Raw genomic sequence first — 13,708 nt, 5'->3', positions numbered from 1 at the left:
AGCACGAGTAAACTACATGTATATTAGTATAACATGCCTTTGTCACACTACATGTACATGTACATGTATATAGGAACAACCTCTAGTTTTTTATTTAAAATGGCTACCAAAACTACATTTTAAACAAAACAGTGACATGTGCAGTAGCATATTAAGTCTGAGCCTAGCTGACTTATATAGTTTTGTAGACCATGGCTGTGTGAAAGTCACTTCTTTGTGATGTAGTAATTTTTTCAATTAATGGCTGATTACAGGACTTTGCAGTCCTTTCAAAAATTTGGTTTCTACGGAGAGACCAAGAAATACTCAAAATGCTGTCTGATGACTTTGACCCTTTATCTCTCTCTCCTTTTATACCCTTTTCATGCTAAAAGGCTCTAGTGGGTCGGACACTGTTATTATAGTCCATTACCACATCAGAGGATGGTAGACTCTGTCATTGAACACCTGTACATACACATGTACATGTACATACACATGTACATGTACATACACATGTACATGTACATGTACATGTACTGCATTGTAGTAGTTGTTACGGGGAAATTGATAGAGTTTGTTTGTGTGTATTTTGTAGTCATTCTTGTTGGAGTTGTGGCACTACTGGAGTGAACTTGTTGAAAGTATTAAAGTTAAGTTAGCGGCTGCCGTCATGACAGTCAAGAAGGCTAGAACATTTCCACGTCAGCCCCAAAAACAAAAGGTATATGAGGCTCTCATGTTTCATTAGTAATTAATGTATAATAGTGCCGGTAATTTATTGTGAGGAAGATACATGTACTTGTACACTGTATGTGTAATACTTTTTCAATTACAATTATAATTCTCCAATTGCTGATTCAAATCACTAGTTGATCTCCCTCTCTCTTTTGACCTTCCTCCCTCTCCCTCCCTCTCTCTCCCTCTCTCCCCCATCTCTCTCTCTCTCTCTTTCAATTCTTCGTATAGTCAATGGCATTGCTTTGGTCATATAAAGTTAATGTACATTTGGAGAGCCCATCTCTCATGCTACCAAAAGACAGCAACAATCTTGAAGAGACAGTCAAGTTATCAGTCAGTGACTCCATTAGCATCACCTACACCAACAGATCGAGATCACACCGACAACTATCAACCATCAAAGAAGAGGAGGAAGAGCTTGATGAGATTGAGGAACCAGACACAGGTTGTATTGATAGTAGGCTAGTTGATGCTTCTAATGCAGGGCCTGGTATTGAAACTAGCATTAATGTGGACACTAGCACTGTATTGATGGAGTGGTAAGTGATTCATTATGTATCATATAAATAATAAGAGTAATATGCTCATTCTGATAAAAATTGAATTTATAAAGTTCCTCAAAAAGTGGGCCAAAGATCCTTTACTATAGTACTGGGTATTTCATCAAATATGGCTATGGCTAGGAGAGAATTATATTTTCTTTTATGCATATACATGTTTTTATGTTTTGTATAAAGTTTAAGCTGATTCTGATCAAAATTGGATTGTAATGAATATTTTAAGGCAGAAATGGCAAAGTACGTGTAGCAGTGCTTTGATTACATGATTGTGACTCTTAACCTAATTTAAATACATTACTTTAACCCCATCTTTATACACATGAATGCAGCTAATGATGCTTTATTCATTATGTAGGATATTTATTAATGAAGCGACTACAGTAGCTAAAGCTCATGAGTTATCCTTTACATACAATCACGTTCATTATCCGTTCTCCTCCGAAGCAAAAGTAGTACCACCGCCACCATGGAAACTAACCATACCAAACCTAGAGGTACATACAGTACACTATGCTACCTTCCTCTACCAATTTATTTGTTATTTCCTTCTTCTCTATCTTCCCTCTCTCTCTCCTTCCCCATCTCTCTTTCTCCCTGTTCAGATGTCAGTTACCCCTCAAGGTCTAGCCAATATTCCTGCCCTGTTCAGTGCTAATTTCAGTGAGCCAGAGCCTCTTAAGCTACCAGAAAGAACAGCATACGATCGCAAAAAAGGAACATCAGACCTCTCCTCCTCTTCTTCCTCCTCTTTCTCCTCCTCCTCCTCCTCTTCTATCGACGACAATGTACATGTACAGCATGGATCCATCCCATCAACGTCTCCGCTAATTAAACTAGTTATTAATGACTGGTTATTGAAACTATTGTACAGCCAACAGGATCAGGAGAATGTGACGATGGCGACAGTCAAGCTCGAAAAGGTGGAGAGTACGTTTGGTTATAAAGTGAGTGGGAGGAGTAGGAAGGTGTGGCTTAAAGGATTCATTGATGAGGTTGCTGGAGTTGAAGGATCTCTTGACGATAATTACCATGGAAACTGGAGGTACATGTACATGTATACACGATGTACACATACATGTACATGTAAAGTGCATTAATTACTTATAATGTACAGTATACCATATTGTACATGTACATGTGCATGTAGACCTGCTACTCTATAGCAACATTTTCTGTTACAAGAACTGTTTTTATGTATGAGTTTCCTGCTTAGTACATGTACATGTACACATGTACATGTACATGTAGTAGATGTACATGTACATGTACATGTGGGATGCATCAAAGTTTTCATCATTTTAAATCATATCTTTTTCTTATGATTGGGGTCAATATTTATGTTATTGCTTGATCCTGGGAGGATAAAATGTTTATCATTATTATTATTGTTAGAATACTGGGAAGATCTAAAGGTTCAAATGAAGTCGTGAAGACATCATCATCAACCTCTTTAATAAGATGGAAACTAGTGAGAGAAGAAGATGGAGAAATGAAAAGTAAATATGGAATGAAAGAAGAGATTAGAAAGAGGATGAAGGAATTATAAATTTGTGTTGCAGAATTTAAAATTTAATAACTAAAGTCAAGAGTAAATAATACTCTTGCTAATATACATGTTATATGGCAATTATTATTTAAATTTATAAATTATTATATTTTATAGTCACTGGTGGCATGAACTGCGTGTGTCTTTGCCTCTGGCCAAACTTCATAAATTCTTCGATATCATTTCTAAGACAGTGTCAGCTAAAGGAGACAAGTGCAGTGAGAAGAAAATGGAGACACGCAAGGAGCAAAAGCACCGTAGTCAATGCTGTCAGTACGTACAGTCCATTTATTGTTGTTGCTGTTATATTGTTTTGTTAATACCTGTAGCAACTCCTATTAGAAGGATGATCAGGAAATCAACAGTCGTTGGGAGACAGTCGATACAAGTTGACAGACCTAATGTCGCCAACACTGTCTCTACATTACCTGATCAGCTATTGCTACCACCAGAGCTTGGGAATGAGAGAGGAGGGGCTGTTTCATCTTCCTTTTCTTCACTTTCCCCTCCTTCTTTCTCTCCTCCTCATTCTCTCTCTCCTCCTCACCCTCTCTCTCCTCCTCATCCCCTCTCACCCTCTGGTTTCTCTCCTACCTACCCTCTCTCACCTCCCCCTCTCTCTCCTCCCCCTCCCCCTCCTCCTCCTCCTCCTCGTCCTGCGTTCAATCTGAGGCTAACACTAGATGACTGTAAATTGGCTGTACTGGAGAATCCTGAACCACAGGAGATACTAACTCCAGGAGTATTTGTAGAGGTACAGTAGATCTAATTTAAACTATTTTCATTTATTTTTTGTGTTTGCTGTTATAGTTTCATTCATTGAAGACTGATCCTGCTTCTCATGCTGCTCTGTTGGATTACACTAGTAAACCCAATTATCATGGACTCACTCTCTCTCCCTGTCAGCTGAGAGTTAATCTTTGTCTATATGGAGAATCAGTTTTACCATTAAACCAGGTACTATGCATACAGTGTAATGTACATGTACATATGTTAACTTTGTTTCTAATTCTTGACTTAATAAAATTATTACTTTAAATATTATTTACTCTTGATGATGTGGATAGTTGCATTATTAATTATTAATTTTCATTTTTCTCTCAGGTTGTCCCTCCTACTTCCATTGAGTTTCATTACATTTTGTCTTCATCACTTGAGAAGGTCACGCTGCGTGTCTCTCGCCTTGAGTTGAGTCTCTCCGATGAATTGAGACAAATTTTTGAGCAATTTCATTTAGAAATATTCAAACCAGTAAGTATAGTAAATTTCCATTATCTGTACTAGCTCACTTATAATTAATTTATTTCTTAGAAAATGGAAAAGAGAAGGTCTACCACTGCTGTATCTGATACAGAGATTTGGGTCGTCAAAACTATAGACAGAGAAACCATTTTACCAGGTCATTTTCTTGTTCTCTCTCTCTCTCTCTCTCTCCCTTCTACACGGACCTCTTTCCTTCTTTTCATATTCATGTACATGTGTATGAGTGTATCTATTCTTGTAGATCCTGCTCTTAAGGAAACTGATGAAGTGGATTATTGTAATGAAGAAAGCAATGATGTCTTTACTGCTACTGGTAATGACTCAGTCACTAAATACCAACAAGAGGTATATACATGCACATATGTACATGCACTTAATTAATCATTTATTGGTTGCATAAGAATTGCAAAGCTAATAATTATACAAATAATTAAAATTTATTTATGCACAGGCCATTGAGTATTTTATACAGATAATAATAGATTATTTACTTTTAATTAAATTGTTTAATGCTTTAGTATTATTCTTATTTTAGGCTATCATTGAGTTTAATGAGTTTCTTGTTAATTTTGATGTCATTTGTGCCGGAGACAGCTCAACCGTGATGTGCTTCCACTCGTCGGCTTATGCCGACATCAAACAATGGAGTCATGATGAGGTAATATGATGTAATGTGACCTCATAAGTCACTATTGCCATGCCATGTATATTTCAGATATCAATTGATGTTCAGCTGACGCTGGAAGGTTTTGTGTACAATGAGAATGTCGCCTCTTGGGAGCCATTGCTGGAACCACTTGAAGATGCTAAAATTGGAGACTATCGTCCATACAGACTACAAGCTAAGGTGAATGGAGATTAGAATAGAATAGAGACTGGTAGTATGAGAGACTGTTGGTATTATATGGGTCACTGTCTCTAAATTTGATTATATTAATAAATTTATTTTTGAAATAAAAAATTTTAGTTGTCTCATAACTCGTGCATTTACTCCAATACTGTTTGTATAATATCAGTCCAGTTCATTAGGAGTCTTCTTGATTTTATTATTGTTGATTGGTATGATGCTCTTTTTGTAGGTGTACCGTGTCACTGATGCACAGAGCAAGTCGTTAGAGTCACCACTGAATGATCATCGTGTTAGCAGTGCGTCAAATTCTCATTCGTTATCAAGTGACACTCGCTTTAAGAGCGCGTCATCTACTCATCACTTCTCACGGGTTGAGTCTACCTACAGCACATCAAGCAACTCACCTCTGCCCGCATTAAAGACCACAGGACCAGGAACAGGATCAGCTGGTAGTAGTGATAGCACAGGAAGAGGAGGAGGAGGAGCTTATGTCATTATATGCACATCTGATGATCATCTTGAAGTAACCCTCACTCCTTCAACCATAGCTATCATTAAAAAGTTTCTTGAGGTACAAACTATTATAAATTATAATGAGAGAATATTTTATAAATAGTATGTTAATTTTATCGTAAATAATTTGAAGATATTTGACCTATTAATTATTATTGTACTTGATTTATTGTTACTGGATTTTAGGCTCAAACTAAGGAGCATCACATAGCTATGGGTAACATTAGAAGTGCTATACAAGACTCAAGGCCTCCTCTACGAGTGGAGAATGAGGTAGGAACAATCCTTTATGAACTACCAATAAACACGTGGTCTCTTTTGTAGACTGGAATTGAAATTTTTGTCTTTCCTGGACCAACTTTTCAAGTAATAAAATAATATTAATTATTATATATACATACCTGTAGTGTAACATGTACAGTATATTATGCATCATTAGCTTACAAATGAAACTGCATGGTCATACTGTATGTTCATTGTTCACTTCTCTCTCTCTCTCTCTCTCTCTCTCTCTCTTTCTCTCTCCTTCTCTCTTTCCTTTAGGATAGTAACTATCAAGAGAAGTATGAAACTCGTGTGTTACTGCCGAGACGTAGCATGAGACGGTTTCAGAGTATCATTGAATCAGATGATGCAAACGATCCTTTTAATTTAGCAAGGAATCAGCTATCAACAATAACTGAGACTGATGACGAGACATTTGAATCAGACAAAGAGAGAGGGAGAGAGGAAAGAGAGGCCACTGATGGTGTTAATCTGTACTTTAACAACAAGCAGAGATCAGCATCACCTTTGGGAACTAGTAAGGAATAATAGTCTTACAGTTTAACTTTAAATATATATACATGTATGGATTTTATCACTTGCAAAGATTAAAGTTTCAGAAAAAAATACTTAGTCATTTAACAGTTTACAGTACTTTACTTTTTATTAAAGGAAGAAGTGCTCAGTCATTGATAATACACTTACTGCTTGACTCAATAGTCTTTTATATGTACATGTACATATACTCATTAATTTTGTTTTTTATTTTTAGTTGAAGAAGAGGAGGAGGAGGAAGAGGAGGAGGTAGATACAGTGTCACCCATTGATAACGATTTGGAGGCATCAGTGACCAGCCATGCTTCTCTATCAAGCACAACCTCCTCCGATGATCTTCCTTATGTTATTGAAGGACCAATGAACAATATTGGGAGAGAGGGAGGAGGAGGAGGAAAGAAGTCTAAACAAGATAGTTTTGATGACACTGATGGTCCAGGGTTTTTGAAGAGACGAGTGTCCAACATGAAACTGATTAAATCAAGAGTGACTCGTCAAGTCAGTACCAGTTCAGCTATTTCAAGCACTTCAGTTGGACCCGACTCTTACTGGAGACCTAAGGCTCTTTTTAAAGCACACAAAATGAAAATACAAGTATTATTATTAATAATAATTACATTCCGTGTTTAAATATCTTTGTATTAGTTTCCATTTGTTTATTCTATACTTTTATTTGCTTTTTAATTGTTTTTTTTTCTTTCTCTCCAGTTGCAGGACAGCAGTAAGTCGGACTCCATTAAAATATCTCATCCAGGAGTCAGTGTAGTATCTGTTAAACACACTCAGGTGATAGTTTAATTTATTATTTATTTACTTTTTTATTTATTTACTTATTTATTTATTTATTTTGTAGTTTAATTGGATATCAGTTGTGTGTGACGTATCCATTAGAAATAATATAAGAAAAGTTATCATTCATTCTGGTTTACAGGTGAGTTCAGTAAATCGGTTTTACCAAATTTTTAATACACTTTCTGATGCATATTAATATCCTTTTCCCTCTCTTATCACTTTGTGTCTTAAGATCAAGAATACACTTCCATTCAGTGTTGCTATATTCTCCCGTGTGGCTAGTAGAACTGCTAGTGGTGATCCTGTCACTGTACCACTGGGAGGTCTCGAGAGAGACAAAACATTTCATGTTCCCTTGGAAGTGTTAGCTAGACAGCAACGCCTCTCCTTTGCTGTTGGGTAAGCATAAATAATAATAATAATAATAATGATAATACAATAATGATAATAATAATGATAATAATAATAATAATACAATAATGATAATAATAATGATAATGATAATAATAATAATAATCAGAGACTTTCTGTTTGTCTCTGGTGTGCCAACGCCCACATGTGGCTTAGCCGCTCTTCCTCTCTTCCACCTACTGTGGATGGGAACATCTAACTGCTTTCCTTTTTCTCCTAGCTTTTCCTATTTCTTTATTTGTTTTGTTCTGTAGGGCTTTCCCTCTATTTCCATCATAATGTTTTATCTATGTGTATGTGTTACTTTCTCTATTGTTGTATAATAATAATGATAATGATAATAATAATAATAATAATGATAATCTTGATAGTGATACATGTGAAAACTTATTTTTATTATGATGCATACTGTTGGCATTTTTATTCAACTTTACAATGTTAATTTGACATTATTATTATCATTATTATTATATTATTTATTATTATTATTATTACATGTATGTTATTAATTTTAAACATTACAGATCTGATGGTATACCCTGCACTGAATCACTTAACTGGAAAGAAATGAACAAATTGAATAAGCCAGTCATACTCTCGTGTCCGGAGAGTACCCAAGACGGAAACAAAATATACATACAAGTAAAAAATTGATGTATTATTATTATCATTTTTTAATTATTAATTTATTATTATTAATAATTATTTTAATATAAAAAAGAAAGACAAGTAACAGGGTAAAATTAGGTTTAGAGAATAGGAACAAAACAAAAGCTACGGTTAGATAAAACGGATTAAGACAAAGGAGATAATAATAATTAATTGTAGTCAATAAAAATATTATTATTATTATTATTATTATTATTATTATTATTATTATCATCATCATTTTTTTATTTTTATTTTTAGGCATCACTTCATTCATTACCGGCTCTTAATTCAACTCCAAAGTCCCCCAGTCACATTATACAGTTAGGACCTCCTCTCATACTGTGCAATCACTTACCAGTTCTAATCACTGTCACACTACAGGTACTGTAGGACATATTATTATTATTATTATTATTATTATTATTATTATTATTGTAGGCCACACCTGCTCGCTCCACCCATCCAATTGATCCGATTGAGGTAGAGCCCAATGAAGAGGAGCAGGTTGTTCAGTTCCATTCAAAGGAAGTTATTTTCATGTTAAAGGTATACAGTAATACAATGTATATCATAGAGCGCCTTTTTTGAGAGCTATAGATTTCATGGATTTTTATTTTGCGGATTTAATTTTTTGCAAATTTATGGCTGTCTGCCATTTTTTACCATATTAATTTGATTTTTGTGAAAAGTAATTTTTGCGGATCTTTAAAAATCAGGAAATTTGTGAAATTTACAGCCCTCAAAAAAAGCTAGGTGCCCTACGGTTTATAATTGAATAATTGAAAATTTTTATAATTGAAAAAAAACAATGCACTTGACAAAATGCACATCGCTCAGTGGCGTAGCTACACTAGGGCCTACTGGAGCCAGGCCCCAGTTGCTATAATTTGTGCCCTGGTAGGCCCCTGTGGCTTACTTGAACTATTACAGAGAAAAACAAGCTCAAAAAGCTGTGGTCGATGGGGCAGCAGTCTAGGAAGCCATTTTAACAATTATGGTTACATTATTAAACTAAAATTAAAAATTATTAATACTCAGAAATGGAAAATACGCAGAAAAAGGCGTATTTTGCGCGGAAAAAGGAGGTGTGGTTGAAATTGCGGCGCGCTTCGCACACCCAATCATCCCCACTGGCCCCTGTCCTTTTGCTGCTCTGCCTACGCCACTGACATCGCTTGTTCATGATTTGTTAATATTTGCTACACGTATATTTGCACTTTATTTATTTAATGCGTCTTTACTTGCTGTGTGTTCAATTCCAGTTTGACTATAAAGGATTGTTGTGGCAGGGTCACAGTGTCATTAAACTCAATACTTCGCTAGCCACATCAGTTCCACTGGAAGGATTTGATAAAACTGGAAAAAGTATCAGTAAAATAGTAAGCGAAAAGACTTTGAATAAAAATAATAAATCAATGCACTAAAATACTATTTATTACCTTTTATGTGTATCATGATTATTTTAAAAACTATATTAAATATTTCATTTTTGATGCTTTTACTTAAACTCTACCTGTTTAATAGATGGTTTTTATTGTACTTATCTTTTGCAGTGGGTTTGCTTACAGACCAGTAAAGATCAGGTGTCTCATTTGAATTTATTTGCTCCTTTTTGGATTGTAAACAAAACCGAACTGAGCCTGGAATATGAACACCAGGTAAGTCTGTTACATATATACCACTTATGCTTTGTATTAATAATAGTATTTTTTAGCAAAATTCTATTTTTGTATTCTTTTATGTTGTAGTCTGGTAAAGCGAAGTCGGTTCGATATTATTCCCACTCATCAGTTGGGCCGTTGCCAGTATTGATAACTTACAATAAAACCAGCAAATCTGATCACGAGCATCAAAAGGTCAAACTAAAGGTCAGCAATGGAGGGGACTGGTCGAGAACCTTTGTCATTGGAGCTGTTGGAAAGTCGTACAGTGTTTCATCAAAACTACGCAATGGATTCATATACGATGTATGGAAATAAATACAGTACGGGTAGTAAATTTCGAGGGAATAAAATTTTGTGTTTAGTGATTAATTTTTTTAATTTTGAGGGGGTTAAATTTAGCGTTTTCACACATGCAGTGGCATTAAGTCATAGATTTCCACATGCTGTGCATGCACAGTGAGCATTTCCATGGTATTAATCTTTGTGGTTAAGAGTCATGCACCCACGAAATCTACAAAATAAATACCCCACAGAATTTTATAGGCTATACTTTAGCTAATATTTTGTTTTAGTTTTCAGTTGATACTCGTTTACTGAAGAATGCCCTAACTGAGATTGTCTATATTATTCCCAAGTATTCAGTGCTCAATGAAACTGAAGTAAGTATCACCTCATTTATATCATTTCATGTATAGTCTATACAACTAATATACATATTGTGATGTGCAGGGGAGTTTTGGCATAGTTCTTGTCAATGATTTTGATTGAAATTTAATTTTATGTTGAAGTTGCTTCAAAATTTGACAAAAGATGTTCACTATAGATTTAAAGAATAAAATTGAGTAGGATCCAATTTATGCTAAATCATTAAAAAGTATCACAAAAAAATGTTCCAAAATCACCCCCAATTTTTATTACATTTTTTGATAGGTTGATGTTCTTGAAAGTTCAAAAAATAATTTTCAAGTTATGAGCATTGTTTAAAATACACCAATTTTTGAAAAATACCCAAGGCTATAGCCCATGGTTTTTTCCAAAAAATGGCTCTGAAATCACCCTCAATTTTTATTATATTTTCTGATACATATTGATGTCCTTATGCTATGTAGAAAGTTTAAGTCTGTTCCGACTTAAATTTTTCAAGTTATGGCTGTTTTTAAAAATGTGCCAATTTCTGAAAAATACCCAAAGCTATAGCCCATGGTTTTTCCGAAAAATGGCTCCAAAATCACCCTCAATTTTTATTACATTTTCTGTTACATATCAATCTCCTTATGCTATGTAGAAAGTTTGAGTCTGTTCCGACTTCAATTTTCAAAGTTATGGCCATTTTTAAAAATGTGCCAATTTCTGAAAAATACCCAAGGCTATAGTCCATGGTTTTTTCCGATAAATGGCTCAGAAATCACCCTCAATTTTTATTATATTTTCTGATACATATTGATGTCCTTATGCTATGTAGAAAGTTTGAGTCTGTTCCGACTTCAATTTTTCAAGTTATAGCCGTTTTTAAAAATGTGCCAATTTCTGAAAAATACCCAAGGCTATAGCCCATGGTTTTTTCCGATAAATGGCTTACAAATCACCCTCAATTTTTATTATAATTATTTTCTGATACATATTGATGTCCTTATGCTATGTAGAAAGTTTGAGTCGATTCCAACTTCAATTTTTTAAGTTACGCCTGTTTTTTTAACTATGCCAATTTCTAAAAAATACCCAAGGCTGACCCATGGTTTTTTCCAAAAAATGACTCTAAAATTACCCCCAATTTTTATTACATTTTCTAATACATATTGTTGTCCTAGAAAGTTTAAGTTCATTCCAACTTCAATTTTTCAAGTTATGGCTGTTTTTAAAAATATACCAATTGCTAAAAAATACCCAAGGCTGACCCGTGGTTTTTTTCCGAAAAATGGCTCTGAAATTACCCCTGATTTTTATTACATTTTCTGATACATATTGATGTACTTATGCTATGTAGAAATTTTGAAGCAATTCTGACAATTATTTTTTGAGCTATAAGCATTTTTTAAAATGAGCCAATCTTTGAAAAATATCCAGCCATCATAGCTTTTTCCAAAAAGTGGCTCTAAAATATAAAAGAATGAGTCATGCTTTTTAGCTCAATTAGCATGCTTTGTTCCATACATGAGCCATACATGTCATTATGTATTATACTGTATTAGGTTCCTCTTGTCTGTATACCACTTGATTCTAATAAGGAGAGAAAAAAACTAAATGCAATCAAACTGTCACCAAAAGAGGTACAACTTCTCTCACTTGATCCCATGCATTCTTACTGTGCATGTATTTTGTGTTGTTTTTAACAGTTGGTTCCATTCTGGCCCGGCTCACTAACACGTGTTGCAGTTAGCATCAGTGTTAATGATGATTCTAAAATCAGCGATCTTGATTTATCAAATAATGTCAAATGGCATGAGTTTGGGCTCAATGTTGTGAGCCCTATGGTACTACCAATGAATAACAAGGCAAGCAACCTTTCCACTATCAATCTATTCTTCATCCCTGCTCATTCCTTTAGACACTACCGGTACTGACTGTTAAGACTCAGCATGATCCTGTAAAGAGTACTGCTGTGATATCACTCCACTCTTATGCTGACACTGGAGCTTTGCTTGAAGTTGTTAACCTCTGTCATGAACTGAGCATCAAATTCATGCAAGGGTAAGACAGTAGTATACAATAAAATTAATAAATATAAAATAATAAATACCTTAAGCCTACTATTTTTAGTGTCTAATAAATTTAGCGATATTAGCGAGAGAGCTTTAAATCGCTAAATTAAATAGACGCCAAAATAATTATTATTCATTATAATGGTTATTATTTATAGTTAATTTGATTAAAAACGCTAAAATTAGTAATGCTAAACATGACTTTTGCTGATTTCGCTAAAATTAGTAGACGCAAATAATAGTAGGCTTAAGGTAGATAAATAAATAAATAAATAAATAAATATGATTATTATTTTTTTAAATTAATAGTATGAGCAGTGGTTCTGGTCGGTTGTACACCCTCTCTCCTAACCAGTCAATATTATACACTTGGGATAGTCCAGCAGGCGAGAGACAGCTCAAGTGGCAAGTCATTGGAGCTGTTGAAAGAGATTGGCGTACACTCTTATTTGAACAAGTAAACTAACCTAAATATAGTATATACATGTAGAATAATATTTTCTAATAACTATTATGCATGTGTGTTTAATGTAGTGAGTGCAAGAATACAATGTTTGAGTTAAGAGTAGATTCTGGTATTATGAGATGGTTTGTATTATGGGACACTGCTTGTAATTTTAATGATAAAATTTGAAAATTCAAGAACCTCATTATTTGTGCATGTACTCTAATCTTGGATTATTTTCTTAGGTAAAGCAAGCTGGCTCAGCTACTGCTCATGTAGCAAGGGATGATATAATTGGAGGAGGAGGAGGAGGAGGAAGAGGAATATTAAAAGATGAGAGGGAGAGACTAGTAACCTGCTACTGGGCCACAATGTTTGAAGGATCACAACTAACTTTAACTTTCTTTGACAAGAAAACTGACTATGAGAGACTAATCAAAGTAACACACACTAACCCTCTCTCTCTCTCCCCGTCCCTCTCTCTCTCCCTCCCTCTCTCTCTCTCTCTCTCTCTCTCTCTCTCTCTCCCTCTCTCTCTCTCCCTCTCTCTCTCTCCCTCTCTCTCTCTCTCCCTCTCCCCCGTCGGGGTCCCTCTCTCTCTCCCTCTCGTGGGGTCTCCCTCTCCCTCCCTCCCTCTCTCTCTCCCTCTCTCTCTCCTTGTGTGTATACTTGTTTATTATTGATGTAGTTACGACAAGACAAGGATTATGCTGATGTGCAGGTATTCTGTTCACTGGAGGGCATTGGACTATCACTAGTGAATGAGATGAGGGAA

The sequence above is a fragment of the Amphimedon queenslandica genome, unplaced genomic scaffold, assembly GCF_000090795.2.
Source record: "Amphimedon queenslandica unplaced genomic scaffold, v1.1 AMPQUscaffold_13435, whole genome shotgun sequence".
In the NCBI taxonomy this organism is placed as follows: domain Eukaryota; kingdom Metazoa; phylum Porifera; class Demospongiae; order Haplosclerida; family Niphatidae; genus Amphimedon; species Amphimedon queenslandica.
Note: the sequence above shows the minus strand (reverse complement) of the source record.